The 27,394-nt window shown below is 34.3% G+C and overlaps 1 long non-coding RNA gene across 2 annotated transcripts; it reads right to left on the bottom strand.

The window, feature by feature from the left end:
• Positions 1-27,125, bottom strand: LOC129489172 (uncharacterized). 2 transcript variants are annotated; one of them, XR_008659925.2, is made up of 5 exons: positions 22,187-27,125; positions 19,501-20,682; positions 6,330-6,501; positions 4,855-5,524; positions 8-710 (listed from the first exon to the last, which is right to left on the bottom strand). It is a non-coding gene; the product is annotated as an uncharacterized lncRNA (long non-coding RNA). The 2 variants fall into 2 exon arrangements; XR_010113618.1 differs by having other exon boundaries at positions 1-5,524.
• Between the last annotated feature and the right edge of the window lie 269 nt (positions 27,126-27,394).

Raw genomic sequence — 27,394 nt, 5'->3', positions numbered from 1 at the left:
GAAGGAAGGAAGGAAGGAAGGAAAGAAAGAAAGAGAAAGAAAGAAAGAAAGAAGAAAAGAGAAAAGGAAAGGAAAGGAAAGAAAAGAAAAAAGGAAAGGAAAGAAAGAAAAAGAAAGAAAGAAGAATTTGAACTGAATATTTGTAGTGCAACATGCTCAGGCTAGTATCTAATCCCTAAAGTAAACTCACTATTTTTAGCACTCAATAAGTTTTTTTTCTTTATTGTTTTCATTGGCTGTGCCAGTTAAAAGGCTTTTTTTTTTTTTTTTTTTTGCTGAAACATGAACTAAGCCTCACTGCCTCTCCCTCCCCTTTGGTTTTAGAGACAGGGACTCCATAGAGAAGAAATCAGGCATATGCATCCTTCTGGCAATTAGTGAATGAATAAAGGAGTATCTTTGACACCAGGCCAGAACGTGAGTTACCAATGGGTGGGAGTATTTAAATGCTCTGAAGTTTACATTACTAATGGTCCCATCATTCCCTGTCCTAAACTCTACCTTCACTGGCTGATTTCTTATAATCAGAGAGAGGAAACAATTGAAGATTGGTCACTTCCTCACGCTTACAAGATTGAAGACAATTCCAGATGGGCTGTCCATAGTTACCTACCTTTTTCCAAGCTGAAACATGGAGTTGTCAGGTTCTCAGCTTTCTTCAGACCCCAGTATTGCAAGTCGCTTAACATGACTTCTACACCTGAGGCATCCTATTGTGTATTTCAGGAAAGAGAAAAGAGGATTAAAAAATAAAAAATAAAAAAACAAGCCATCTTTCTTGCTCAGTCAAGTTCCCTTTAAATAGGCTTTATGGAATTCCCACACAATACTTCTATCTACATATTACATGGTGTCCTCTAGTTGCGAGGGAAATATCATTAGTAGTAGTAGTAGCAGTAGTAGTAGTAGTAGTAGTAGTAGTAGTACTAGGGGATGGATGTTCCTATTACTCAGATTTGATCACTATACATTGAATATTTGTACCAAAATATGTACCCCATAAATATATGTAATTCTTACATATGCATAAATATTTTTAATTTAAAAAGATAGATCTGTGCCATAATGTTCATCAATCACTTCACATCATCTCTCTGGGTCTTGCGGAAAATAATGAAAATAATGGAAACATGAAGCTCATGCTACCTATTGTGCCTTGAACGATAAAGTTTTTTGTCTCTGACTGAGGAGCCTCTGCCAGCGTCTTTTGGCAGCATCTATAGAACTATTGCAGGGTAACTATTAACTTTCAAGTAAAGTAGAAGTTCAGAACCTTCACAGTTCTTAACAATGTGAATGAAGAAGAGAAAGAAAAAAAAGAGCAACACCTTGGACTAGCAAACATGTAGAGGTCAGGAGAAATGGAAGATCCAGAAAAGGAGAAGAAGAAGAAATAGACATTGAGATGGGAGCACAACCAGAAGAATTAATTTTACTTTTTAAAATGAAATCCTATATTTAAAATATGTGTTTCAAGTAAAAGGTATTTTTTGCTCTTTCACTATCCAAGTGTTTAGATAGGTAATTAGCTTCTAGATCCAGCAAGATGTAGAAACTATAAGGAATTTAACTAGACTTTAAGTAGTAAAGATTTATCCTTAGAGATTAATAATTCATGAGCACTGAACACAACTTATCTATACATCTGTAAAAAAAACACAATCTCTTTAATAAAAAGACACTGCTAATTTCATACAAGCAATACAAACATTGATGGCTATCTGGGCATTTTACTTTATTTTAAAATAATCGTAGATTAAAATGCAGGTATATGTAATGATATAATGAGATCCTGTATACCCTACACTCTCTTCTTTCACAGTAACACCTTGCATAACTATAGTAAAAGCACAGCCAAATAATTGGCATTGATAAAACCCACTTACCTTATTCACATTCACCACACATTCATTTATGTGTGTGAATACATTTGTTTATATGCAATTGCATCATATGTGTAGATTCATGTGATCGCTACCACGTTCAAGATACAGAACAGTTCCTTTACAAGGATACCTTTTGTCACCCTTTCTAAGTCACAGCCACCTCTTTCCTTTCCCAAATAAGAATTAGCCAAATGAAAGAGAGAGAGAGTTGTTGGGCAGAAAAAGACGTGTAAAATTTATGTGACATGAGCAAGTGTGTCAAACTGAAAAAAACAACAATTTTCACTCTATTGCTAATTTATTTTATGTAGCTTTTATGTGTATACTTACAAACCGCTTTGTTGGGGGACAACAATTTGTATGACAGAGCCAATTTTTTTTTTTTTTTTTTTTTTTGGAGACAGAGTTTCACTCTTGTCGCCCAGGCTGGGGTGCAGTGGTGTGATCTCGGCTCACTGCAACCTCTAACTCCCTGGCTCAAGTGATTCTCCTGCCTCAGCCTCCCAAGTAGCTGGGATTATAGGCGCTCACCACCACGCCTGGCTAATTTTTGTATTCTTAGTAGAGCAGGGGTTTCACCATGTTGGCCAGGCTGATCTCGAACTCCTGACCTCAGATGATACACCCACCTCGGCCTCCCAAAGTGCTCGGATTACAGGCATGAGCCACCGTGCCCAGTCAATAGAGTACATTTAAAAAAACAATTTTTTTTATTTCATCGCTGGTAGTCAATTCTCAGCAATTTACTATACAAATGTTATCAAATGTCTTCCATTTATTTTAAATGTCTACATTATGATAAAATAAGACTATATAATCAAAGAAAATAACATCCTATACATTCCCAGATTCCTAGTTGTAAATATGATATGGCAATCACTTGTAAATTTACCAGTATTATAACAATATACTTCTTTTATAAGTTAGAAAGTGACACATGCCATGTGGGTTCAAAGAGAAAAAGAGAAGGAGAGAGGTTCTTACTAGAAGATGGTGGAGGCTTTATAATATAGAATCCATAAACTCTTATCTCCAGCGTTTTTGTTTGTTTATCTGTTTGCTTTTTTCTCCTGGCCAAGGAAAGTTTCCATTGGCATATGGCATGAAAATAAAGTTAACTGTGCTTCTCTTCTTATGTTAAATTATGCAGTAATACTCATTTGCTAGTGATGCCAAATTCTCTGTAATCAACCTTCCTGTACTTCTGATCACCAACCAGAACTCACATTCACAGACAGTTGCTTCTCTGAGCAGATCAGGTGAGGTTTCCCACCCTATTCTTTTCTATCCCTTCAGTCTCCTATGAGATAATCAAACCAAGTTGTGAAGACGAATGTAACAATTTCGTAAGGGAAGTACAATATAAAAATGAAATATTAGTCTCTCATAATTGTGGAATGAACTCTAGATCTTCAAGGGAAAGAGCCCTTTGGAAGTTTTTTCAGTATGTCTGCTTCTCCCATCTCTACCAAGTTTCCACTTCCTCAGCTTTACTTTTTCTTTCCCAAGGCAGTCTTATTTTCAGGTCTCTTCATTCATATCTCCAGTTATATTCCTGGAAACATAACTTCTCCTACAGACAAGCGGAAATCTTGTTCCTTGAGTCTCTCTATTCCCTGATATCCTCTCCTTCTTTGCCAGTCCTTAGTTGGAACCCCTGAACTTGATCAGTGTTATCTTATGCTTCCGCAGTTTGAAGATGAGCCAGGAACTCTAGAACCCCTTTTCTAAGGACAATATTTATCACCCGGTCAGGATCTCTTTTTTAAAAAATTTTCTCACCCATGTGAGGCAGAGATATGCCAGTTCCCTTTAGTAAAGATCCTGTTCAGTTCAGCCTATGCATGCTTCTAAGTACAAATATTAACTATCATAGAATTGATCAATTAGTGAAGCAGCTGACCCATTTTCTAAAGTCATTAGGTTCATGTAATTCAACATTAACTTCAACAGTTTCTGCTTTTGCAGGTAATGTCGCTCTGGTGAGGTGAGGTTGCAGTCGGGAAGCAGGTGGCCAGTTTTCCCTTTACAATGCCCTATGTGTTGATGGGATGTAGAAATAGGAGTAATGAGTCCCCATATATAAAATCAGAAAGTTGTAGGGAGTGCTAGGAAGCTGTCAATAATTTGCCTGGGCAAATACTAGTGGTGTGGAATTACCTCAAAGCCTAGGAACCAGGTAAAATTATAGAAAACTTCCGTAGAAAGGACCAGATTCTAACTAGTCTTTAGAAAACCAAGTGGTGCAACATGCATGGAAAGGTGTAGAAAGGGTTACAGTGGAGTGAAGAACTGAGCACAGTGAGACTATTAAAATAATCCCAGGGAGACAGCACTAACTTTCATTCATATTGCCTCCAAGACTACAAATGTCTCTGCTGCATAGAATACTATGAAAATGAATGGATTTTGTAACCAGATTCTGAAAAAAAATGACCTAGTAAACAAAATAAAACAGAGTGAGGGATAGGAATTTTGCAAACTGTTAACTTTCTCAAAACATCAAGATAGAATATTTTACTCTGTTAGACAGCACTTACGTCTTGAGATAATATGGTAGGAACGTGCTAATCATTTTGCATAAATTTGATAAATACGTTTTGATTCCTCTCATTTTTCTAATATTAGCACTATATTAGACTGTAGTAACTGATACGCAAGTGTACTACAGTGATATATTATTGAGCTATAAATTTTATTTTCTATACCTCCATAAATATGATCATTTTATAAAATACCTAATCTTGTGATGCAGTCTGAGATAATGAAATTATAATCAAAGTAGCTAAAATGTGATATGCATAATCATTTAACTTTAAAGCAAGGAGTTACTCTTGTTCAATTTTACAGATAAGGAGAATGAAGCTTGCAGAAGCTTTGTAAATTTTCTAGTAAGTTGTAGACCTGATATTTCAAAATGGTTCGGTCTCCAAACATATTGCTAAAGTGTATAAGAAAAAATACATACCAAAATTGCCACTGAAGAAATGTTAATTCTAAGACTCATTCAAAATATCAGCTTAGTGGTTCTCCAAAGCCAGGACCAACTGTTATTAAAAACATCCATGAGGGGGAGGGAGGCAGAGGTTGCAGTGAGCCGAGATCGCACCACTGCACTCCACCTTGGGCGACAGAGCAGGATGCTGTCTCAGAAAAACAGACGGGAGTGGTGCCTCATGCCTGTAATCCTGGCACTTTGGGAGGCTGAGGCGGGCAGATCACCTGAGGCCATGAGTTCGAGACCAGCCTGGCCAACATGGTGAAACCCTGTCTCTACTATAAATACAAAAATTAGCTAGACGTGGTGGCACATGCCTGTAATCTCAGCTACTAGTAGGCTGAGGTAGGAGAATAGCTTGAACCCGAGAGGCAGAGGTTGCAGTAAGCCAAGATCGTGCCACTGCACTCCAGCCTGGGCGACAGAGTGAGACTCTGTCAAAAAAAAAAAAAAAAGAAAAAATCCATGAAGCTCTTTTAAAGAATTAGGAACAAGAATAGACTTTCTTTAGAGTGTATTTGATTTCGTTCTGAAAGATATTTTAGCCAATCGAGAAAGGAACTTGTGTTACACGGTCTCCTGCTGGCAAATGTGTAGCATTGTTGCTTCTTCTTGTTCCAAACTTGCCTTGCGTTTAAATCTGGTGGTCAATAAAACAATAAATTATTTTGGTAGGATAAGTCAGGAAACTAAGAATTAGAGTTTTCTCTTCAAACTACTGTTTTTTCAGGTTAATTACTGAACAGCAACAGGTTTTTCTCATTTTTCTCTCCCTTCCTAAGAGCCATTTGTTCTAATTTCTCAAGAGCTGAAGTAACATTGCCTTTCTTTAACGGGAGCTCTAGGAAACACTGAAACGTCAGCAGGCATTTTCCATAATCAACATCCAACTCATAGCTTATGATACCAGGGTCTTCTCATGCACCCCCTTATCCTTACTTGTCAACATCAAAACTTGATTTCAATGGAGTACCTAATTAGCACAAATTCATTAAGGTATAAAGAATATATTATTTGCATTTTAATAGAGGATAAAAGCCTTAGGCCACAAAAAAAGAATCTCAATGACAGAATTTAGGCCTTGAAAAGACAGGGGAACTCTTTGGGAAAATAAACTCATGATCTCCTCTCACTCCATCTAAAATCACCAACCTATGCAGCCAATTATATATCTCTTAAAAGCTAATGAAATGAGTTTGATTCCAAGGTGCTGACATAGACCATTCTTGCTAAAACGAACTTTGATGACATATAGAACACTAAGCTATAATAATTATACTTTTAAAATCTTAATCCACGTATTCATTAGCCATCCCAATAATCAGTAAAACACTAGAAAATGAGCTTTAGGAGACAGCTGTCTCACTGAAATGCTGAAAACAGAAACAGAATTTTAATTTCACAAATGAAGAAAATGATACAAGTTAACTAGCTCAATGATGTACCTTGAATTAGCTTTCCTTCCTTCCCTGTTGCATTCTTTCTAGTACTTCCTTTCTTATTCCTTGCCAGGAAGATAGTTGCATGCGAGGCCCCATCCCTACATCTGAGACAGCTGGTTCCAAGAATAGTCCTAATAGCAGCAGAAGAACTGGCTACCTGGCCAGGGGCCTGCAACTGTGGGTGGAAGTGTGAGAGTGGGCAAAAGTATGATCATCTTGAATCACATATATGAGTTTTAACCAGAGAACATCTACACTGAAAGAGACAATAAATTCACAACGTATAAGAATTACATATATAAATATATGAATATCAGAAATATTGAACAAACATTCCCACAGAGAGGATCACCCTTTTCCAACTTACCTTAGAGCATCGTTTAGTGGATATGTGAATCCAAAGCTATCAGCACACCTGACATTTAAACACCTGCAAGTGTTCCCAAAGGGAAATAAATTCTGTTATGAAAATTATGACTGCTCTCTTGTTCTGCTTTGGGCTTTAATTGTTGTTATGCTTGATGCCAATCATCCAAAAGTTTTAGAGGCATGAAATATGCCTTTCTACATTCACCCATGCACATTCACAATGTTAAAGTACCTTGAATGAGAAAAATGCATAAGCAACATAGAATCACATATGAGAAAATCTGTGCAGGTTACACACATTTAAGATTCTCATAGAAAGATTCTCTAACTTTATTGGGGTAAGGTTAGAAATGAATTTAAAATTGACTTTTTACAAAAAGGAAGAATTTGATATGGTAAGGAGCAAGAGCAAAGTTAATGTTATACAAGAATGGAAATAACATGTGTGGTGGAAAAGAATTGCTGATAATTATTTCATCGCTTCTATGAGACAGGCTGTGTCTGGGTACTTTCCATGTGTTAACTGTCATCCCCAGACTATGCATACCCCTCCTCATTAAACGTCCTACTCTTTGCCCTGATCTCTTACATCTTACTAAATGTCAAGTCTATTCTTATAGGTACTCAGGTAAAAAATCTCGGGGCCATCTTTAAACAGATCATATGAGCTCTGTTTCAACATATATTCAGAATCCAGCACTTATCACCTCTACTTCCAGCAGCTTCGTCTAAGCTACAATTATGTCCCTCCTGGGCCATTCCTATTGTTTCCTACTTGATCCTGCTGCACCTAACCTTGCTCTCCTAGAGTTCTTTCCACAAGCAACCAAAGGAACAATTCCTGAAAATCTCAAGGCAAACCATGTTACATTTCTACAGTAAAATTCTTAAAGATTTCCCTTCCTGATTCAGAGTAAACTGAAAAATCCATAGCATGGCTTTACAAGGCTTGGCACTTTCCCCTACTACCTTTCTTATGTAATCTCCAACCACTCTCTCTTTGGCAACTCTGATCTAGCCACATTTGCCTCCTTGCTAATCTTTAAATATTTTTTTGTTTTGTTTTTGTTGTTGTTGTTTGTTTGTTTTTTTGAGATAGAGTCTCGCTTTGTCACCCAGGCCTGAGTGCAGTGGCGCAATCTCACCTCACTGCAAGCTCCGCCTCCCGGGGTCACGCCATTCTCCTGCTTCAGCCTCTCCAAGTAGCTGGGACTACAGGCGCCCGCCACTACACCTGGCTAATTTTTTTTGTATTTTTAGTAGAAACGGGGTTTCACTGTGTTAGCCAGGATGGTCTCGATCTCCTGACCTCGTGATCCACCCGCCTTGGCCTCCCAAAGTGCTGGGATTACAGGGGTGAGCCACTGCACCCGGCTGCCTCCTTGCTAATCTTTAAATATGTTAAGCACACTCCTGCGTCAAGACATTTGCAATTACTTTCTGGTCTCTTTTTAAAGACATGACCCTTTCCATACGATAACCTTTTGGCTGGTTTCACTTTTTTGGGGTCTCTCTTTAAATATCACCTCCTCAGGAAGATGTTCCATGATAACTGCATCTAATCTAGCAGACCGTTTAGTTGCAGTCCCTTTACCTTGCTTTATCCTTTTCTACAGCTTGTATCAGTAGCTTGGATGCCACATATGTATTTATCATTGATCTATTTTCATTATTGTTTCAACTCTGTAAGAGTAGGGATTATCTGTTTTCTTTATGGGTATATATCTAGGATCTAAAATAGGGCTTGGCATAGAGTAGGCAGGTTATCATTGTGTAGTGACTATGTGAATTTATCTTTGAAAACCCTGTAAGATATGTTTTAATCCTAATTGTAATAAAAGAAAATTGCTGACAGAAATCTTAAATAGCTCTTCTTCCATCAGTAACTAATAAGAATTACAATTCAGGGCTGGGTGCGGTGGCTCAGGCCTGTAATCCCAGAGCTTTGGGAGGCTGAGGCAGGTGGATCACAAGGTCAGGAGCTTGAGACCAGCATGACAAACATGGTGAAACTCTGCCTTTACTAAAAAAAAATACAAAAATTAGCCTGGTGTAGTGGCGCACATCTATAATCCCAGCTACTCTGGAGGCTGAGTCAGGAGAATTGCTTGAACCTAGGTGGCCGAGGTTGCAGTGAGCCGAGATAGAGCCACTGCACTTCAGCCTGGGTGACAGAGTGAGACTCTGTCTCAAAAAAAAAAAAAAAAAAGAATTACAATTCAGATTTTTACCCGGGCTCAGAGCCTACATTTCAAATAAGCATTCCATACCCCCTTTCCATGACAGGACTGTAAGAAGCAGAGGTAAAAATGGGCAGAAGATGCATAATAGGGAATACTAAGAGGTAGGTTTGATAGGTTGTATTTTTATACTAAGATGTAACATAAAATCCACTACATTTAAATTCTTCATTTATCTATACTTGACTCAGAGATTACAAGAAGCTTATTCCAGCTCATAAATATAAATTTAAAAGGAAATTGAAGATAATTCTTGCTGAGATCTTAAGTGTTATATATTATTATTTTATTACAATAATATAAAATACATTAATATCTTGAACATGTCTTCCATTAAATAACTCCACATATTCAAGTGCTAGTTGAAAATTTTTCAGTTTCTCAGAGGAAAAAATGTAGCAATAATAGACTGAGCTATTGCAAAAAAAGTTTTTTTTAGATGTCATTTAGGAACTACTATTTGCTAATGGCTATAGCTTAGAAGAGCATGAGTAAGAAAATGTGTTAGTTTCCAGAATTATCATGAAACACTTTCAATCAACCTGATGAAGACTGGGGTGAGAATCTCAACCTCAGTGTGACACATCACTAGGGATACTGAGTAAAGTCATCTCTGAATATTTAATACTGAATGACACTCCTAAATTGTCCTACTATAGTTGAGATATGCCATCTGAAAATGCTAGCATGCATGTCAGTGTTAAATCAACAACAAATTATTTATTTTAAATTCTAAATCATGTGTTAGGCAAAGTAATAACTATTAGAAAACTAGAAGCTTGCTTCAGCTACACCAATAACTATTTGCAAAGCATTTGTCGTCAGTGTTTGGATTTGTAAAATAAGATAATTTAATTAAACGCCTTCAACTTTTGTTCTGGTCTCATGTGCTACATGCTCACCTAGACTCCAGTGGATATTATTTATTTCCTTGACCTGGCTTTAAAAGCCATTTTTCAATCGCTGAATTTGATCAAAAAGTTTTTTTTTTCTATTTGTTTCAAAAAGATTAGCTTTGTTTCTCCAAGTACATGATAAGCTTCACTGGGGCTTAAATGTTGTTTTACCCTCTTCTTTGTAACTTCAAGAACATCAAGTTCAGTAGTTTGTGATCCATTAAAAAATTAAAGATGTAAGTATTAGCTTTGCTTAAGTATCACTCTACGAAAAATGTAGTCAAATGTCATTTAATTTAATTAACACCCATGGAAAGAGGCAAAATGTATCCTGATTAGAATATAATAAAGTGATATTGCATATCTTAAAAATGGATATACCAATTGAAAGACAAGGCTTTCAGGACAAAAAACTATATAATGTGACCATGATTATCCAGCGTAATTACAAATGGTATTATACTGGTTATCTTTTCTGACAAGTAGTTTGGAAGTCATCATTCTCATCTTCATAACAATAAAAAGACTAAACACACTGGAAAACAATAACTTTTCTTAGATCTACCAGGGAACTGAGGTCATAGGACAAACAGCCATCCAAATCTCGAGAGACAAGATAGTCAGACATTAACAGCTGGGATCTGCTTACCTAGAACAGAAACTTCTAGAACAATAAACAAATTGAAGCGTTTAAATGGTAATTTTCAAAAACTGCTGAAGACGGACTGCAGACTAGCATTAGAATGAGAAACTCCTGCAGATCACTATTTAAGGGGGGTGCCCAACACTTTGGTTAGTTTTATCTCCAAGAACCCTATCAGGTTCCTTATTGTGAAGAACAAAGAATACTCTCTTTATCACACTGGAAGGGGGAAAGGAAGAATAGTCATTGTGAAATATACCCAGAGCTTTTTCCACAACAAAATTTTACTCTGGGAAAGAGGGCTAGGGAGATTTTATCAGAGCCTCATCTCACCTGAGAAAAGGGCATGTATTAGTCTTCAGAACACTCTAGTCTTCCTGCATCACCTTTAGGAGTGGGAAAGCTAAGAAATAGTTGGGAAGGCCAGAGTCCAGAGAAACAGACTCACATAAACACTGAGATATAATCATAAGTTTACAACATGTTCTCTGTCCCCCATATCTTATCGCATCCACCATGGGAATCAATTATTAACAGTGGATTATAACTGAAAGAATTGTAAGACACAGACTCTATCTAAGAAGGAGTACTTAGGGAAGCATAAACACATCAGAGAGGACAAAAACAAATACACTTAGGTGTCTTCAGTGACTTTGCTATTGTAAGTCGTGCTGTGATAAACATAAAAGTGCAGGTGTCTTTTTTTAAATGATTTATTTTCCTTTGAATAGACACCCAGCAGTGGAATTGCTGGGTCAAATTGTAGTTGAGTTTTTAGTTCTTTGAAGTACCTCCATACTGTTTTCCTTGCAGGTGGTAATAATCTACATTCCCACCAATAGTGTATGAGCATTCTCTTTTCCTCACATATATGCCAACATCTGTTGTTTTCATGGTTTTTAATAAAAGCCATTCTGACTCATGTATTAATAAGATGATATCTCAGTGTGGTTTTCATTTGCATTTCACTGATGATTAGTTATGTTGATCATTTTAAATGCGTTTGTTGGCTGCTTTTGAGAAATGTCTGCTCATAACCTTTATCCAGTTTTTAATGGGGTTGTTTGATTTTTTTCTTCTTGAGTTGAGTTCCCTGTATATTCTAGATTTTATTCGTTTGTCAGAGACATAACCTGTAAATATTTTCTCCCATTCTGATGAGTACAATATAAACACAACCCTCACCACCACACAAGTAATATCCATGTAACAAATAAATACATATATCCTCAAATCTATAAAAGAAATGCAAAAAAAAAAAACCAAGAAGATTCTTAAAACCTCTGGAATCTACAACTACATCAAATGTTACGTGTGGCAATTTGGCAATTTCTCAAAGAACTTAAAGCAGAATTACCATTTGGCCCAGTAATCCCAATATTAAGTATATACTGTAAGAAATATAAGTTGTTCTACCATAAAAACATGCACACGTGTTCATTGCAGCACTATTCACAATAGCAAAGACATGGAATCAACCTAAATGCCCATCAACAGTAGATTGGATATAAAAATTATGGTAAACATAAAATGTGGAATACTATGCAGCCATAAAAAAGAATAAAATCATGTTATTTGCAGCAGCATGGATGGAGCTGGAGGCCATTATCCTAATTCATGAACAGAAAACCAAATATTACATGTTCTCACTTTTATGGGAGAGCTAAACATTGAGTACAAATGGACACAAAGAAGGGAGCAATATACACTGGGGCCTACTTTAGGGTGGAGGATGAGAGGAAGATGAGGATCAAAACACTACCTATCTGGTACTATGCTTATTACCTGAGTGGATAAATAATCTGAATAACAAAACCCCCATATTCTAGACCAGCTCGGTCCAATAAAACATAATGTGAGCCACATGTGAAATTTTTAATTTCCAAGATGCCACATTTTAAAAAAGTAAAAAGTCATAGGTAAACTTAATTTTATTATTATATGTTACCTAATATAATCATTTACATATATTTAACATAAATTTTATTAATGAAATATTTACATTATTTTTCTTTTAGTAAGTCTTAACATTTAGTGTGCATTTTATACTTAATGCACATTTCAATTTAGATGCTACATTTTCTTTGGAAACACTTGATCTGTATAAAGATTTCAAGAAATTAGAGTTGAAAAAGTATATTGTTCTAAACAATATATTTATGCTGTTGTTCTAAATAGAAGTTTTTCAGTGACTACATTAAATATTGGTTTTTAATTTTTTATTTAAGTTAAAGTACCTTATAATTCTAATTTAAGATTAGGAATCTAAAATTACAATTAAAAATTTTTGTTCCTTAGTTGCTAGCCACATTTCAATTGTTTGATATTTAATATATGGCTAGAGGCTGTCATATCGAACAGTTAAATTCTAGAGCTTTCTAGAATATAGAATGAAAACCACTGGGTTAGTCAAAATGCTTCTCAAGACTATCATTCAGGAGGCTACTGCCATGATCGCCAAGAAGCATTCAGCTTAGTATTTGGCATCTGGGTATACTGATAAAATCCTGCTCCTAGACCTACAAGGTGGAATTTCAGACTACGGACCTACTTAAATTCAGTGATACAATAACATTCTGAAGGACCTGGGAAGCCAGCTTGCTAGGCAGAATTTCCCTGGCAGCCCTCTCTTTCAACGTGTACTTTGCTTTCAAAATGTCAACATAACATCACTCTGAGATTTGCTCATCTCACAGAGAGCAAAGTTAGCTTTTTAAATTAAGCAGCCTAACCTGGAAGCCATTATAAGTATGAAATAGATTAGGCAGGAGTTATTCCCCAAAGTCTTGTCAATCCACCAGCTTAAAGCAATGTTGATCACTGCTCTAATGTTTGCAGGTAGTTGCTGAGGATAGTCAAATAACTCCCAGATGGACTGTTGAAAGGAGGAAGAACTACATCAGTGAAAGCATAATCACAAAGTGAATTATAATTTCAAGCAATGTGGCTTAATTGTGGGCAATAGAGGGTATAGTAATATGAGGTGAAGCAATCAAATGAAATTAATGCAGTCTTAACTTAGGCTACTTGAGTTTCTGAACTGTGAAAAGTAACTCTTCAAGGAGTACTAATTATTGAAAATGGTAGAAGTCTTTATCAAGGATGGCCTTCAACTGGAATTTCATCTGTCAAAATTCTGAATACTAGACATGGACCTCTGAGGAAAGGAATAGACAGAATTCATTATGTAACACTTCTCTTGCTTTGCTGTTCTTTCCTGTCTTTGTCCTTTCATTACCCTAGAGGGTACAAATGAACACAGCCATGGTGCCTTATCTTAAATTTGTTGTACTTGAGCCCACTCTACCCAGCAGTCTTCCCATAAAGGAAATTTGGTTTGACTATGTTTTACATAAGTTTATTCCTAATGGGAACAGAAGCTCTATTCAGTAGAATTAGGTATAGTGCAGACTAAACACACAAAGAACCAGAATGGATTTCAGAAAATCACGCTGGATGGTATCTATTTGATTCAACTGCTCTGCTTTACTTGTAATTTTCTCCTAGCCAAATTGGACACATATAAAATATCAAGTTCATATACCACCTTACCACGTGAGTTATTTTTTTAAATTACAGCATTTAATCATTTCACCCACTTCTCATAAAAAACATATTAAAGCCTCACAGAATCTTGAGCATCATAGCCAAGGTTCTTCACAGTATGTTCCAAATCTTTCTTTTCATTTATATTTTCCACTCTATTCTTTGTACCTAGGGGATTAAATTCAAAATACATCAGAGCCATTATGTTAAGTTCACTGACTGATAAATATTAACACTAGAAAACTTGGTCTGAAGAGGGTTCCTTGAGGTGCTTGCTGTACCAGGCAGGTTTTTGTTTTCACTATTAGATTTTCCCAATCCTGGAGAGATAGTGAAACCTGAGGAAGCTTCCAGGGTGGACACAGCAAAGGGGCATATTTGAAGGACTAAGGGCTATGATTATTTACCAAGGATAGTCACAGCATTTCAATATTTTAATGCCCAGAATGGCTATATCAGTGTGTACAAACTGAATGTCAGTCCAAATACACACTGTATTATAAATTTCAGACTTCTAACTATTCCTCATGCACAGGATCAAGCAAGTAAATATATTTTGAATCGAATAAAATTAAAATATTCTATGGATTTTTATACCTTTAAATGTTTGCTCATAAGATTTCTTTTATATTCCTCTAGTTTTTCATTATATACCTTCAACTCATTTTTTGTGAATTGGCTGCAACACTAGCTCTGCTCTTCGGCCTTCTCAGAACCTTAACAATCAGAATTAATGGCTGCCTTCTCCTCAGGAAAATAACAATCAATATATATTCCTAACAGTGGCCACTGTGGGAAGACTTTAATTACGGTTGCTTCTAAACTTGTTTAGAATAGGAATTCAAATTTCATCACTTTGTAAGTCTGTAACGAAAGCCAAAGGGAGTGCCTTTCTCTATATTGCTCAGTAAATGCCAAATAAAGAAATTTAAGAAGCAGCCATGAACGCTGGATGAGTAATCACATTGAAAAGGGATGCTCATTTGAGTGCTGTAAACACTCTTTTATGTATATGAAGCCCAAAGAGTTTATTCTCTTGGAAGAAGATAAGCAGTTGTGAGCACAAAGGAGGGAAACAAGAACTAGAGCTGCTATTTTAAGGCGAGTGCTATATGCTCGTACAAAACCCCATTTTTACTCTTTAATGTTTCAATCTCATATTACGTTAATAAATCAGAGTGCTTTACGTTACTTTTAATAGTGGAATAAATATTATAACGACCTTTTTACTGGACAAGAAAGAATATAATTTTTCCACATTGCAACACTGAGTATATTTTTCTCAACTTTCTGCTGAATAGGTCATCCAAGGGCAAGATAAAATAACTTCTTGATATCAAACTTTGTTAGTACAATGATGTCAACTTGCAAGAAAAGTGTTAAGTCTCATTATTCTTTCTTTCTTTCTTTTTTTCTTCTTTCTTTCTTTTTTTTTTTTTCTGACACGGTCTTGCTCTACTGCCACGCTGGAATGCAGTGGGGCAATCTCAGCTCACTGCAACCTCCTCCTCCTTGATTCAAGCGATTCTCCTGCCTCAGCCTCCAGAGTAGACTGGACTAAAGGCCAGCATGCCACCAGACTCAGCTAACTTTTGAATTTTTAGTAGAGACGGGGTTTCGCCATGTTGGCCAGGTTGGTTTCAATCTCTTGACCTTGTGATCCGCCCTCCTCGGTCTCCCAGAGTGTTGGGATTACAGGTGTGAGCCACCACACCTGGCCTATTCTTTCTTTTTAAGATGACCTTCCTGTAACTCCCATTTTCCTTTTATATTTTCTCATATATTATGTATAAAGATTCACTGAATACCATAAAAATTACTCCAAAGTTAGAGCAAAATTGCTCTTTTAGCTGTATAAACAGAACATAGCACACTCACATCCATTACAGGCTTACTTTCCGACTCTCCTTCAAGATATTCACTGCATTAAAAATTAGAACTAACTTTTGAATAAAGTCCATAACAGGCAGTACACTTTCTGTTCTATCCTGTATATCCTCAGCTTATTTATTTGCCTCTTAGACAGAATAGGGTAATTTGTTAAAGAGTGCTCCATCTTTTCTTTTTCATCGGCTTTTCATTTGTTTCCAATATTGAGTTTCCTGACTCTGTGCTATAAATGTCTAAAGGAACGGTGAATAATGAATCTCCTATTGCTATTTTCCATTTTGTAATTTCGACCTTTCACTTCCAAGTAAACCCTTACAATAAGGACTACTTTAAGCTGCATGTGGTTTCCATCAGCACAGGTATTAGAAATGACTTACAGTGTTAGTTCTATTATATAAACCACTGACTTTCCCTTAGGCTTGTGGAAAGTAGATGACTAAGAAATTTATTTTCTTTATCTTTGTCTCTCATTTTCACCTCTGATGCCTACATACACCAAATGAGACAAGAAATAATGATCCCTCAAAAAGTTTTCCGACATCTCATTCTATTTTGTCAATCCTTTTATTTCAGTGCAGAGTTTTGTTAATCAAATCATTGTTGAGACTTAATATAAGCTAGTGAATCTTTTCTAAAGTTGGTACATGTATTTGCTTTAGTTTTTAATTCTTATTTTCACCAAGAGTCAGTGAATTCATGACTTGTTTGGTACATTTTTGTAGCTCATTTCACATATACTTTATATTTTCAATGATTTAAATTATTTTTATTTTTTTTCTCTGGGGTGTATACGGAACAAAGTGAGAATGGTTGTAGGAGGGAGTATCTTATAATAATGGGTTTGTATTTAGGGAGCAGTGGAGGAAATAAAAGGCTTTTTTATGTTTGACGCAAATTCTTTTTTCTGCAAGTTAAGCCTTTCTCCTTTTCTGTGTTAAGATAAAAATAATTTACGTTATTCTCTAAAGGCATGTGCCAATGTGGAACACATTAAAAGTCTTACTGAAACACATATATTTTCTTACATATTCCATCTCCTATACTTTCCAGGTACTTCATCCTGAAATGTGACAGGAAAGTAATATAAAACATATTTAAAACTTATTTGTAACCAGTTAGTGCACTGAAACAAATAATTACTTTCTAAATCTTGGTCTTGAGATTTATGAACCAGTATAAAATTGATATAGATATGGCTATAATTACAGATTACAAATCTCAAAAATTTACTATCCCTGACTCTTCCTTATAACCAAATGTGATGCATTATAATCTTTGTTTTTAGCCAAAAACCAGAAATTTCAAAAATTATTCTTGCATAATTTTTTCAGTGGTTTATAATTCAAGTAAGAAAAAAAAAATTATTATGACTAACACAAATTCCTTCTGTTGCAGTTTAAACTTTTAGTTTTTTGCTTGTTATTGAGACAGAGAAAATCATCATCGTCTTGCAAGATTCTATTAGATGCTTAGAAAAAATAAAACTACTATCTAAGCCTTTTGTTTGTTTTATTCTTACGGACATGTTCATATTTTGACAGAAATCCCCTGGACACGCTCTCACTCATTTTCTGATTTCAAACCTCCTGACTGCATACTGACTCAGGAATAAAGTCAGATTTTCTTTTTAGAAGATTTGTGAGTGTTTTGTTTTGTTTCTTTCTTGCGTGTATGTTTTTCTTTGTTTGTTTTTGTTTTTATGGTTTTTATTTTTTGGAGGTTTTACTAGCTGAAGACATCTCATCTCACTGAATTGGTTTATCAGTAAACATATTTTAGTTGTTTTTTCCCCTTTGTTCTCACCCATCTTAACCCTTATACCCTCTCCCCTTACAGCAAGTTAAGAGGAAGACATTTAGAGAAATACCTTTTCTTTATGTAAGCAAAGAAAAGGAAACAAATTACAGATAGATAATGTCATTTCCTAAAAGCAGTTCTGGTCCAATCAAGATTTTTAGCTGCCAGGTAACATTTAAGGTTCTCTACTTTCAGTATTTAAAAACAAGGAATATCTGATCAGGATCCAGCCCATAGAACATAAACCGATACTGAAATTCAATCAAAAATAGACCTCGGTGTCTTAAATCTCTGTCCTATTTTTAAATTTGCCTATGTTACTTAATTTGTCTCAGAGACAAACTTTCTATGATTTGGCTTTGCACTAAAACTAAAAAATATATAATTTATTCACAATATTCAATTTATAGTGTAAGAATACAAAAACACAGACTATGCCTTTCATTATGACACCAAACAGTTGAATTTTTCAAGTTGAATACAAAAACACAGACTGTGTCTTTCATTTATATGACATCAAACAGTTGAATTTTTCAAGTTGACAGGGGAAATTAACATTTTTACCTGCTATGTAAAATGGAAGTGATAAAGTCAAAAAGATAACTTCCATCACTAAATAATTTTGTTTAAAATATAAACTGTCATTAGTCTTTCAACAAATTGGGGAAAACAATATGGAATCCATATTGAGCCCTACCTTTTGTTTTGGTAACATCTATAATCTTTCAAGTATTTCTTGTTGTTTTTACACACTAGTTCTTTTCTCATTTGGCAGAGGACAAGTGTCACAGAGCAAGGCACCTTTATCCTGCCACAATAGAGAATGTGTTAGTAAGTGAATGACTGCAATGTAATATAATTCTTCTCCTGAATGAATAAAACAAATAATGTATATAAATATCTGTCAACTGCAAAGCTTATTTAATCAACAAATATTTATTAAGGGTTCGTTATCTACCAAGCCATATGTGTTGCTATAAGCACAATCTACAAGAAACACTTAGGTTAGAAATATGACTATTGCATGGGATATTTTGGCATGAGAGAATATTTTAATACCTTTTAAATATATTACAATTGTTAATGCTTCATTATGAAAAATCTATGTAAAACACAAATCTGTATAGTTTGTAACTAAAAGAAAAGTTTTTTCTTATTGTATTGCAACTAAGTATCACAGAATTTTAGGCTAAAAGAGACCTAGATACTACTAGCTCTTATGACCTAACACAGTAAAACACCGTATGGAAAAGGTAAACACTACACAACTAATTATTAAAAGAATTGGAGCACAATCTCAGATCTTTTGATTCTTAACCCAATTCTCTTGCAAAAGTAAGAAACACAATGCTTTCTTGTAAACTATTTTATGATACTACATATTATTTCCTGACAACAATTTATTTACAGAGAATTCCTTTTACGTAACTCTCAAAAGTGCAAAATTATTGTATCACCATTACCTTGGGGACAACAAACAACAAAATTTGTGCTAAAATGAAACTTTGAGTTGAGTTCAATGAATATATTGTGCGTTTTTAAGACATATTATCTTTACTAATTTTAATAAATTCAAATTTTACACAAACCTGAAGTGTAAATATACTCTTCTGATATTTATGTAGAAGTTTTCAATATGATTTACAAGATAAAGAATACATGAGATGTCCTTTTCATCACTCAGTTATTTCCCACCTATGTTGATAAAAGGTTTAGGGTTATTCTGTTTTATAAGCTAAGAGACAATTAGTTATATTTCCTATTTAGTACAAAAGGAAGAGCAATGACCTTACCTCTGCCATGTTCACATCGTATAGTCCAGTAGAGGATCCTGCCTGAGAGTTGGCTGTGTGAACATAGATCAGCAGAGAAGAGTCACCACGCTCCATTATATGAGAAGGCGCGTGTCTGCTGGCTACCTCCCATTTTCCCCTATTTGGGAACCGTCCTCTGTGCTGAGTGGTCTTCCTGCCATTTGGGTCAATAAAGTATTTCCACCCAAGGAAATCACTGGGAGTCTTCAATAACCATAAAATAAGTTTCATCTGCTATCAAAATTAAACCATATATATATTTGTTATTTAAAATTAATTTCTACTGGAATTATAAAAAACATTGTTGATGGCATTGTGTATCCAGCAGTCTTTACCTTTTAAGGCCACCTAAGCAAGCAAAAATATCTAAGAATTAGATTCTTCATATAATGAAAAATTAAGTTCCCAATTTCACAAAATTAATTTGTCTCAATACTGAAAGTACTAGATTTGGACGTAAAAATCTGAAATTATTAAGATTATTATACACAAGAAAAGAGCTAATACTAATATTTTGGGACATTTAGGTAAAGTAAAATGTAACTAAAGTTAGGTTAATAAAAGTTAAATTCAAAATGGGATCAGAAGAGCTTGAAACGTAATGGATAACTGAGTGAATTACAAAAAACAAAATATATCTATTTTCTCAGATAACATTACAGTAATAAAAATGAAATATTACTCCACTGGCAATCACATCTTGATTACTATGTAATGCTAGAAGTTTGATTTGCTCATTTAATCTCATTATAATTTATGACATAAGTTTCTAAGTACTGTCAAGAGATTTAAAATAATTTTTATAAAATATTCACCAAGATGTACATAATGTTATCATGTGAAATGTATTGGCTTAATTTAAAAATATACATGTTGTTAAAAGGAAGATGCCTGGACATAGTGGCTCACGCCTGTAATCCCAGCACTTTGGGAGGCCGAGGAGGGTGGATTGTGAGGTCAGGAGTTCAAGACCAGCCTGGCCAATATGGTGAAACCCCATCTCTACTAAAAAATACAAAAATTAGCCAGGTGTGGTGGCACGTGCCTGTAATCCCAGCTACTCAGGAGGCTGAGGCAGGAGAATCACTTGAACCCAGGAAGCAGAGGTTGCACTGAGCCGAGACTACGCCATTGCACTCCAGCCTGGATGACAGAGTGAGACTGTCAGAAGTGAGACAAAAGGAAAATAAATATTTTCATTGATGTTATATAATATTCATAAGAACAGTTTACTATAATAAAGGGAAAATATTAGCTATTAGGATTAAAATTATTTTATTAACAAGTAATAATATTAGCTATTATTACTTGTTAATAAATATAAACTAGTAAATTAAGAGAAACGTGTAAGTCAGCAGAACATTTTTTTAGATATATGAAAATAAGGAGCACAGCTCCAGTGTAAACAAGGACAATGATGGATCCGTCTTGGACCCTGGCTTTAGAGTATCCAGTTCTTACCTTGTCTGACCCTGCCACTCCCTCCTAGGTAAGGAGTCAACAGAGACAACGAGATGTGTCCTTATTAAGCCTTTCACTAACTCTAGGCCACGCTGTGGATCCCAAGACACTAAAATAGCTGCTCAAATTGGCTGAGCTCCCTTTAGAGTCTGTGTAAATCTCTTCCTGATTCTGTCTTCTTGAAGGATAATGAAGGTATTTGTATGCCTACCTATATAGGTTGTACCTGACTTTTTTGGAATACACAGGTTCTATCAGATGCAATGGTAGATTGGCAGACAAAAAGAGGAAGGTATAAAATGAATATGAATGGCACAGATATTTTACAATGTATGGCTCTTATCTTCTCTACAAGGAGACAAAATAAGAATCCCTCTCTTTCCCTTGATGGCATTTGCTATCATAATCTGATGAATAGTTTATTAATTGCCTTAATGTATGTATGACCTGCTACTCTTTTCTAAGAACATACTTTTATTTTAACAAAAGTTTCCAAGGCCTAAATCAGAATTTTGTTTATTATGAGAAATAATCTGTAAGGTCAGGTAAGTTTCAATAGCCACTCACATGAGACTAAATAATGTTGTCTTTGTAGACACCCAGAAAGCTCTAGGACTACTATCTGCTAGGCTGCACTGCTTTAAAGGTGCAATGGTCTGTGCTCTCTTTCTGCATGCCGGATTCTTTAAAAGACTTAATCTTCTGATATCAAGGCCCTTAGGAATCGTTGGGTTTTTATATTAGGCTTTCTTTTTGTCCACAAAATTAAATCCACTTGTATTAGATGTCACCCTTAAAAGTCCTCGTATTTTTTGAGTTGATCAAAGAATCATATTAACGCATATTTCCCACTGTTCTAAGTTCTACTGCCTGATGATTGACCACAGTGGGAGTTACGTACAATGGCTGTCAATTCAAGAGCAATTAATGAGCAGTGAAGCTTATAGAGAAAGCAACATGGGCTGGAAGAAAGTGCTTTTAGATCAATAATACCTTTAAAATCTTCTAAATTTTAGGGGAGAAAAAGAATCACTGATGAACAGAGAATGCTTATCCACTTATAAACATTCTCATCACAATAATGTGAACGTTTCATGATGCTGGCACAGGAATAAGTTCTGATTTTATTTTGGAAAGGTTATGTTTATAATCGTGTACAATATTTTAGATGATATTTGTTTCATAAGAGAACATAATAGTCGACCTGTAATGACCAAAAGTAGTTTATATAGTCAAAGTTTTTGTCCTTTGGGCCTATTCAGAAGAGTTCCAACTTCAAGGAGTATTCAATGGCAGAACTTCCATCTTGTCTCATCAACTGAATTTCTATTACAGCTTAACCTGGAAACAAAAAAGGAGAAATGGGAGCAGAAGGTGTAAGTATAGATTGAATTCAAACAAGTTAAAAGATTTTAAAAGGGTAAGTATGATGTTTTCCCTAAAAATGACTGTAATTTTTGTATATTAATTTAAAGATAATTATCTAGACATATAAATTAGCAATGTCGAAGGCATAAATATTTCAAAATAAAAGATTATTCCAGTGTACATATTTCAATACACACTAAGATTCTGTTTATTGATGATAATTTTCAGTAAATCATTACTATTTTTAAATAAAATCGAGTATAATAAAATAAATTCTCTTGACTGTATTTTTATTTCCTGTAAGATTGAATAAAATAATCTTAAATTCAGGAAAAATATTACTTGAGAGTATTAGAGACTTTTGTATTATGCAATCTAAACCACAAGTGGGGCACAAGTACTCCTTGACTGATATGGCAAACTGTTACAACAATATAAAAGTCCAAATGATGAGAAAATCTCTTAAGATTTATCATTCCTCACATCATGAACATGTTCAAGTGTATCCACATTTGGGTCTCTTTTTCAAAGCACCAATTTGGAATTAGGTCAAGTATCTGAAGAATGCTTCTATAGAGTATATTAAAATTACCTTAGAAGGAGAATGGTCACAAAACTCTCCTTTGAGTTATGCAAAGATAAGAAAATATTCACAACCACCGTATTATTTAATAGTTACAGAGGATATTATAGCTTCTATAGTGCTTTCATGCTGGTTAAAATACAGGCGAAAAATTACAAATTAAGATAACATAAACAGGATATTATTTTCTCCCTCTTAAATTATTTGCAAACTGTAGTCACAGAGTGTGGTAGGCAGGATTATAAAAATGGCCCTGATATTTTTAGCTCCTGATATCCACACCTGTCTGTAATCCCTCCCTCTTGAGTATGAGCAGGACTAACAACTTGCTTTTAACCAATAGAATGGAAAAGAAGAAAGGTACTTTGAAGATGTAATTAAGGTCTCTAATCAGTCAAACTTATGTTAAACAAAAAGGAAATTAACTAGCTGGACCTGACCTAATGAGGTGAGCCTATTAGAGTAGAGATAAGAGATACTCCTACTGTGCACGGGTTCATTGCAGCACCATTTGCAACAGCAAAGACATGGAATCAATCTAAATGCCCATCAACAGTAGACTGGATAAAGAAAATGTGGATGTATATACTATAAGATACTATACAGACATAAAAATGAATGAGACCATATTCTTGGCAGCAACATGGATAGAGCTGGAGGCCATGTTCCTAAGTGAACTAGTTCAGGAACAGAAATCCCAGTACTACATGTTCTCGCTTATAAGCGGATACTAAACATTGAGTACACATGGACACAAAGACAGGAGCAACAGACGCTGAGACCTACATGAAGGTGGAGGGCGCAAGGAGGAGGAGGCTCAAAACATTACCTGTTGAGTACTATGCTTATTACCTGGATAATGAAATAATCTGCACATCAAATCCCTGTGGTATGCTATTTACGAATACAACAAACCTGCACATGTACCCATGAAACTAAATGTTAAAAAATTAAAATTTTAAAAAGCCACACAAAGAAAACATGACTGGCAAAAGATCAGACTCTCTAGGATTAAAAAATAACATATAGTAAGTCAATGCAAAGATACCCAGATGAGCAAAAACACACACTCTTTCTCTTTTCTCTCTCTCCCACCCACATGCACATATTTAATGTGCCATGAAAGTTCTCTATGACCACAAATGTTTCTCACATTTGTGATCCTCTTCAGGTTATATAACACATAGGAATTTCAAAGGAAATTCAATTGAGCTTCCAAAGTAATGCTGATATAAAATGCTAACCTACTACAAAGACACACCAGAAAATTAAAGAGTTTTTTGCTTTCAAATGAAAAATATTTTAACATATATTTACATATAGCACATAATATGTATATACATATATACATATTCTGATATGTATTTTAGATTTATATATATAGTTATGATAAGATGCTCAGTTTTGTTTACCTTCATAAGTGAAAAAGAGAAACATTAAGAGTGATTTCAAAACATTTTCCCCATAGCTATTGAAGATTGTGTTTTCCTGATATCACATTTTATGTGAATTACTGAAATTTAGAAGGTTTGCATGCTGCTACAAAAATAAACAAGAATAAGCAGCTCTAAAGAAACCTTGGATCTATTAAATGAAAACTCTTGCTGTTTTTAATTTTTTCAAATTCATGAGAGCAACAATCAAGGGTCAAGAAATAAAAATCTGTGTACAGGTAATGTCTACTTCTGACCACACTTAAAACCTTCCTCAAATTGCTTTAAAAATAGCAGTATTTAATAATTTAAAGATAATCCTTCATTTCAAATTGTTTTATTCTGAGACAAAAACTAATTTGTAGAAATGCATTGCAGGTTCCAATCAAATATACTACTTCTAGTGATTTACAAGTGATGGTTAAATATATGTGAATTTAAAAAGGGCTAAAATATTTCTAATTTAAATAGGGGGGAGGAAAGCATTCATTCATATAAGAAATATTTACTGTGTATGCACTGAAGAGTTACAAAATATGGTGTAATAACTCTGTCCTAATATTTCCCAGTTTTGGAGAGAATAGATACAAACCAATTATCATAGCCAAGTGTGGAAATCTAAATTAAAATGAATAATAGAGTCATTAGTTTGGACAATTCCAGAATAGTTATAATAAATAATTTATATATATATATATCCACCCCATACACAAACACTCCTATAAATCTATTTTACTTACATATATGTACATTTTTGTGTGTGAGTATATATATATATATACACACACATATACATACATGTAGGAACTCTATATAAAAGGTATAATATATTAGATAATTATATAAAATAAATCCTGAACAATTGGGGGGTTTGTACCCCATTCTGAATTGGGAAAACAACATAATAAAGTGTGAATTGTCCTTCAGTGAATCTATTTCAAGTAAATTAAAAACAAAATTTTAATGGAAACTGTTTTACATCTTGACAAATATTTCTAAGGGTAGTAATAACTTAAAAAACCCATAAAACTCAAGAATAACCAAAGTTTTTTTATTAAGAAAGTAATAGAAGGTGAAATATTAATTTAAAAAATGAAAACACTTAAAAATACAATAGTTTTGGTGATTGTTTAATAGTAAAAGACAAAACTAAACAGAAATTCAAGGAGCAAAATTTGTACTACATACAGATTCAGTATGTGCTCGGAGAAACATTTTTTATCAAGGTGCAAAAATAAATCATTCAAAAATAGTCTTGTTACCATAAGTCTTCAAAATTAAAAAAACGCAAATAACCTACTCATGACATATATCATTAATCAAAAAGTGTATAACAATTAAATATTAAGAAATAAAATCATGAAGTAAACAGGAGAAAATACAAGCAGTTCATACATACTTGTTAAGCATATGGAATATGGAGTTGGACTGCTTGTATTGAAATGGTGGCTCTGCAATTTACATACTACTGTGACTTTGATGAAATAATTTACTATTTCCATCTCCATGTAAAACATGAACAAAAATAGAGGCTTCGTACAGATATTTTGTGAGGATTAGGGGAGTCAACACATTGTAAAGAACAGTGTCTGACACATAAGAAGCTTCATATAACTCAAACAGAGGGGGTAAACAAATTCTAAGTATCAAATCAGCAGAAAGAAACAAGAGTGAGTAACAAATTTATTTTTTAAAATGTGAAGCAGTACTTCAAAAGAGACTGTAGATAGAACTGAAAGAGGAATAACAAACAGACAAATGACTATAACATAAGTGTAAAGAATAGTATCCTTGATGTAAATTTGTAAATAGAAAAGAATGAAGCCACAGGGAAAATTAGGCAAAAACAGGTACTTCACCAAATAGTAATATAAATGACTCATCAATTTACAAAGTGTGCTTAAACTAGCCACTTAGAAAATGACACCCACATAAATAACTATTAGATAAAAGTGAAACTTAAAATAGCAACGATAAGAGATTTTTAAAAGTCAAAGCATTTTTACCTTACCCAAGGTACTAGTAAGAATGGTGGCACAACCTCTCTGGACGGCGATTTGACACTTTAAGTCAAGATCTTTAAGTATATTCAAGTTCTTTGACCCAGAAGTTACATATCTAATATTCTCCATATCACAAATATAAGGATGTATAAAAAGATTCATGCAAAAATACATTTATCAAAGCATTTTATATACAATAGTAAAAATGTTAAAACAATATGAATGTCAAAAAATAGAAAAATATTAAGTTATGGCATAATATATTCAAACTAAAATTATGTTACAAAAAATATTTTGGGATTTGAGAAAATATCTACAATATAGTATTTTGAGTAAAAATGTTATAATACTACTTAGTACTATCCTAATGTATAAAATAGAAAAGCAGAAAGAGAATATATTCAAATATTGTCAACAGTAGTATCAGTATCATTAGCTTTTATTGATTTAGCTTTTTCACTTATATTTTCTCTCTTTTTCTATGTTTCTTTTGAGTGTGTTTAATAATTATACAAATTAAAACACAATTTATGTTTTTAATATGATCTCACTCTCTACTGAGGCAAAAAAAAAAAAGAATCCCTAAGTGGGCATTTTGAAATTTAATTTTTTCATAGTGATTTCTTTAAAAAAATTAAGGTACTTTCAGTTTGCATTTTTCTTTGTATGATAACTTGGATTCAGTAACAGACATAAGACATAATTTTAATGTTAAGTTTGAAACTTATCACATTTACAACTGACTATTGAAATTGGACTTACGATGTATTCACCACCAGTATTACTTATCTTTCACTCAGGCAGCTGGCTCAGTGTCCCTTGTGGTAAAGGCAAGGCTGCAGCACATCTTACATATGCCTCCATGGCAGGATCCACAGCAGCTCTGTTGTACACATTCAACCCTCCACCTCCAAACCAATGGAGGCATTGCTTCTTCCACTGTGCTGTAAGGCATGAGATCTGGCTTCCCTAATACTTCTTGAAAGGTCTGGGAATATAACTGACATAACAAATCTTTTCTTTAC

Source organism: Symphalangus syndactylus, chromosome 9 (assembly GCF_028878055.3).
Source record: "Symphalangus syndactylus isolate Jambi chromosome 9, NHGRI_mSymSyn1-v2.1_pri, whole genome shotgun sequence".
In the NCBI taxonomy this organism is placed as follows: domain Eukaryota; kingdom Metazoa; phylum Chordata; class Mammalia; order Primates; family Hylobatidae; genus Symphalangus; species Symphalangus syndactylus.
Note: the sequence above shows the minus strand (reverse complement) of the source record. Positions and strands in the feature narration are given on the sequence as shown.